Source organism: Pagrus major, chromosome 17, assembly GCF_040436345.1.
Source record: "Pagrus major chromosome 17, Pma_NU_1.0".
In the NCBI taxonomy this organism is placed as follows: Eukaryota; Metazoa; Chordata; class Actinopteri; order Spariformes; family Sparidae; genus Pagrus; species Pagrus major.
Genome location: NC_133231.1, coordinates 27,970,089 through 27,976,088, shown reverse-complemented (window position 1 = coordinate 27,976,088; position 6,000 = coordinate 27,970,089).

Below are 6,000 nucleotides of genomic sequence, written 5' to 3'. Positions count from 1 at the left end.
AAAAATGCGTTATTACATTTGTAACTGGTGATGTAGACGACAGCACAGAAGGTCCAAACGTGAAATTGAAAAACTCTGGAGATTATTTGCAGAAACAAGAAGCATCTCTTGGCAAATTCCCAGAGCTTGAGATTATGTGGGAACCAGTTCCAAATCTGGATCAGAACAGGTTGTTGATACCCGACCCTGTGGCTGTGTTAGTGACATTCATCTGCAAACAACAACCACCTTTTTAACTATTTGTCACCAGAGAGGTATTTTCGTCTTTCCTGGGCTCCATAAAGCGAACACAGACTGTGAAAATGAATTCATTATGGCAGCGACAGATCCATGTGGGTCACGTTGTATGAAGGACAGCGCTAATTACATGCAAGGATAGAAGATTACTCTACTTTAACTGGCTGTCAGTCTTTTCTAAGGAGATCAGATGAATTTACAAGGACGACCCTTCAGCTAAGTAAGCCACAGACTCACAGAGTGGTCACGGTGAAGTACAATCAGGAATGTAAATGCTTTACTGCAGCGCTGCAGTAAAAAATACTCCAATTATCTGACAGATCAATTAATGATAATAAATAACATGAATGTAAGAGAAAAAAAAACATATGTCTGACAATATATCTCATGCTTTGTACACAGCGTTCCCAAATGTAGATAGGCCTTTCACATGTTAACACTGTATTCACTCCAAGCAGGGAGATTATTCCAAAGAAAATCTGACATGCGAGGTTTAACTGAGAGTAGAAAGGCGCAGGAACAAAAGAGACTGTGGGAGAAAAGGTGATAAGAGGCTTAACGCTGGCTCAGTGACAGTGCGTGCTGTGTACAGTGAGTTTACTGCCATATGGGACGGAGAGTGGAGGAAGAAGAGGGAGGTGGAGGTGGTGCAGGGAGCTCCTTCTGTACTTTAACCTGATAACCATCAGGTGCTGTAAACTGTTCCAGGGCAGGCTCTCTGAAGGGAAGGTTTTATTGGGGGAAATAATATACATGTGCTCTGATTTCCTTCAGCACACAGTCAGCGTGCGTAATGCATTTAAATGAGGCTCTTTCTCAGAACTGGAGAGAGAGAGAATGATTAAGACCATAGATGATTTAAAAAATATATAATTTAGGTAACTTGTAGGTGCTAATTACATTTTAGCTTTATAGAATTAGACCAAATCTCCCCAGAAATGTAGTAGAGTGTAACTAAGTACATCCACTCTAGTATTATAGCTACATCTGTGACTATTTCCATTTTATTTTACTGTATACTTTCACTCCACTACCTCTTAGAGGCAAGTATAATACTTTTCCTTCCTCTATATTTATTTGAGGACTTAGGTAACTTTGTAGATTCATATAAATATTGCAAAAAGTAAGATGTATTATTACAGATTAATCCATCCAGCAGTGTTGTAAAATGTACCCAAAAGTCATACTTGATTAAAATTTCACTTTGGGAAAAGTGAAAGTCACCCGTACGAATAGTACTTGAGTAAAAGTCTATCTGAGATTAAATGTACTTTAATCGATGAAGGTTCTCAGTCATCCAGGTCATGGTGCTGTATCGTAGGCAACTGGACTTGTTTCAGTCTCTTGAACACGTGGGTGTGTTCTTACAGAGTCGTTAAGGACACGACTCTGTAAGGACACTCCCACACAGCGTTTAAAAAGCCAACCAACTCCTCTCCAGTTAGTTAGAACTGAATAAGCCTCTTGGATGAGAGGTAAAAAGTACAATATTTGCCCATAAAATGAAGAGGAGTGTATTTAATTGTAGCATTGGACTAATGATGTTGGTTAAAAGCACAGTATGTAATTCTTGCTGCTGGACTTTCCTCAGTCTTAACAAAACCAAAGACGTAAGGTGCATGGGATCATGGGAGTTGTTGTCTTCATTGTGAACCAACCACCTTTGCAATCTACATGACTCAAGCAGAAATGTTCACGTTACATTTAGTCACTTACGCCGACTTACTTCCTTGCTCACTGATGTTTTCCCAAAAATTAGAGCGACAAGCGACTTCATGAAATGCACCTTTACCCTGAGTGAACTTGTAGATTTCTCTGGGTTCATTGTTGGAAACATTTGGGATAATGTCACTAAACATCTCAACAAAGGTTGTTTTCAGATATCTTAAGGCAGAAATGTTACCTATTATATTAAACTAAGTGTCAAACTGTACGATTGGATTGAATATCGCTTTTTCTTTGAACAGATTAACACATTAGGAAAGTCTTTACAAGAAGTTTCCAGCTGAAACATTCCTGAAGTTCTGATGGATCGACCTGATTTCGTAAATCACTGGTTCGAAAGTTGCGACAGAACCAGCTGCTCAGAACTTAGGAATGACTTTACACACAAACTTAGTAATGGGTTAACAAGCCGGTTCAAGTTAGTCCTGGTTCAGAAGAGTCCTGTTACTGAGAGCACCAGATGTGCTGGGGGAGCCTGACTTTAATTTATTTTGATTTATGGCTCTGAGGGCCAGGGGACGTAACCCAGCCCACCCTTACACCCCTTTCCCCTCCCCCTCTCCTGAAGGTTTTACACCATGTAGGAGCTGGGAGTCTGGTTCTCATAGAAAACCTGCAACCTGATTGTTCCACTCCACATGCAGCCCGGCCTCTGATGCAGCAGCAGGGGGACAGTAGATAAGATTTCTGATGGACTCAGTCGTCGGTTTTTAGCTCTTTTTTTTTAAAGATAATGGGGTAATCTAGGTCACGAGTTCTGACACCCTGTTGTTGACAAAGACAAAGTGAAACCTCTCCATCTTCTGAGGTGAGACGGGTACCTCGAGGCATCGCAGAGACTGTGAAGTAGATAAGGGGCATGCCTGCGCACAGAAAGCCACGAAGCCCAGACTCCGTAAAAATCAATCCTTTCTTATCTGCAGCTTCTGCTCAGCTGTGGGGCAGATGGTCCTCGAGTGAACCACCCCTCGAAATATCTCCGATCAGTGTAACCAGGCAGAAAACTTCGGTTTTATTAAGCCACAGGCTCCTGCAGTGAAGGGCCAGCTCTGATTGCCATGGAAATCTGGGCAGATTGAGAGGCTCTGGACCGGCGAGTCAGGAGTGTTAATCATGGAGGAACATCAATATAACATCCCCCCGCCCCGTCCTCATCCCTGCTAAAAAAAGGGCCCAGTTCATTATTCAGTCTTTCTTTTGCAGTTAATGAACTCCTAGTTGAGACTCCTCCTGGTGCGGCTGTTTAAATACCTCCGTCGGTGGTATTGCCAATGTCAGGGGAGTCATGCTGTTTATACCAAGAGGAGGTCAGCATCATTACACGAGGAGAGAGGAAAAACAACACGCTAGTTGAGACATCAGCTCCTCCCGTTCAGAGGTGGACTGAAGTGCTGTTGTTGAGGTTTCACTGCAGATTAGATTACAGTCCAGTGATTCCAATAAGGACAATTTGATTTTTGACGTAATGTGAGGTGGGTCGACTGCTATATTTGGCGTCCCGGAGGGCTCGAAAGGAGAGGACGAGACATCCTATCAACCTCAGCATTAGATTAAATCCGAGAGCTGGTTCAAACGTGTCAGTGTTACTAATTGGAGATTTGCAAATTACTGCATTTAGATTGCAACACACAAATTAGCTGAGACTCAACTGTCAGGTCTAACTGTTATTTAGCTAATGTCGTTACCTAAACGGCCACCAGTCTAACAGAACCAACTGACATAATGTCGTTAGCTTGCTTGTAAGCAGGAAGTGACTTGTTCAAATGTGAATAGATTCAGCTGGAACTATTTAATTAAGAATGTGAACCGGAGAGATTTTAAATACAATTTTATAAAATAAAAATATGCCCCAAATTATAAAACTTTAACGATTAGGCTAGTATAACTGGATGTTTCCTACTCACTCTAAACTACATGAATGTTACGTACTCGTAAACACATTTCTATAAACAAAACAAAGTTTACATCATTACAAGTTAGTTGTCAGAGCCATGACACACCATGTCAGGCCATCGTTGAGCAGCTTTGGCCCTAGTTTTTGCAGGGTGTCCCACACTGTTGGCACCGTTGAGCAGGTTGAATCAGATCACTCTAATTGGCTGTTCAGCTTAGTGGATCAGTGCACGAGAAAAGTAACAGAGAAAGAAAAGGAAAGCCTCTTGACGTCGCTGACGTGTCTACGATTTCAACAGCCACAAGACCAAAGCTGACAACGCCAGGCCCAATTTTTATCTGACATATTCTTGATTTGAAGTGGCTATAAAAGCTAGAGTGATTAGAAAATGACAACAGTGGTGTGTATAACCATTGTCCACCTGGTGGTATGGAGAGTTGTTTCACGCAGCCACAGAATGAAGCTAGTTGGCGTGTCAGCTGTAGTCTCTGCGGTGTGTTCAAGTGCAGTATGTTACCTAAGACACAGCTGACGCAACAGTCGCAATTCATCACCGCTAATTCTTTGATGTTGGTTTGGTGTATGTGGGTCCTGATATTGGAAGTTATGTTACAGCAATCTCGGAACCCATCAGCTATCATCTGAGACCATTTAGTCTCTTGGGGAAATGGCCAATGGTTCAAGGCTTTCGCTGCAGACAGGGCCAAGATTTCCCCTTCTGAGGCATTGTCTACGGTCCAATTTAAATCCTATTTACCTGCATGAAACCAAAGCCTGCTCAAAGCCGATTGGTCAATACTACCAAAAAATCTTGTCCCTTACCTACAGATTCAGCATTCATATGCAGATATCTCCTTATACAGGTTATGTTCGGGCGCGTGATGCTTGAAATCTTCATTAGCTAAGACATTTCTTACAGAGGGGACCACGTTTAGTGAATCCCTAGTTTGAAACCACTGTAGTTAGCAGTACTTCACCAGTGATGGAAGCAGGAATTTTCTTGTGCAACCCAATCCTGGAGCATCCAATTGACTCAGCAGGCTATCAGGCTCAAGTTATGTACTTAAAAAATGTAAGAATTCCACATATGACCTCGACTGCATTTCATATCTCTCCCCCTCCTGCCTGTACACTATCTCATGAGCCAGACATGCAATAAAAATATAAGGGAGAAAATATGCGTGTGACCTCTGCGTAAACCCGAGCAGAGACTTCTTCTTTCTCCGGTCTGGGAATTCATTTCAGGGCTGACGCTGCTGAGAGGCGTTGAGGTGAATCACAGACAGAATCTGATTTGAATTTCAATTATCGCACAGAGGGCAGAGTGTCTAGACAAAACAACTGTCCTGTGTCTTCAGTCACTAAAAGGCTTCTGACAAGTCTATCAACCTGCAACAGATGAACTGAATAATTTAGGAGGCAGGAACAACAGAGGACAGTGACATTTTGACTTCAAATCTCAACTGGGGGGTTATTTATTTATTTATAAGATGTGTTAATATGCAGAGTCATCTTTCCTTTTCATACAATGTTTATGCTCCCATAGTTTCTTTTAAAGTTTCTACATGTTTCTTTCCTGTAAATTGTGTTTTTTTTTTTTCATTTTTGTCGAGTTTTTAATGTCAAGCTCTTGCAAACCAAATAATACCCGCTGGTGGTTTCACAAAGCGCTGAATCTTGGATCCTAAATCTTTCAGCTATTTTGGGGCCTCTCATCTGTCGAATGATGAAACTCCACTGAGGCCACAGCTCACCATGAATTTCCCCATCAGTCAGTGTGCGAACATAAAGCTTTGGAGACCGGAGCCTAAACCCACCATAATCCCTCATGCCCAAACAAGACCAAAGACAGATTTCACAGGTTCGTGCCTCACAATACCCAGACTGGAGGGGACACGGCTCTTTGTGAACCCGATTTGTGTCTGGACATGGGCGCGTTATGGATGTTGAGTGGGTGTAACTGTGCGGCCCAAAGTTCAAGGTCAAAATGGTCGAGAGAATGAAAAAGTCATTTGCCCATCATTTTGTGCACTCACCCACGCACATGTACAGATTTCTCCCATTCCCATTCCGGCTGCCGACAGTCATTCAGACACAGACTGAGAGGTGAAAGAGCAATCATCACCTCGACAATGAGGCTTTCA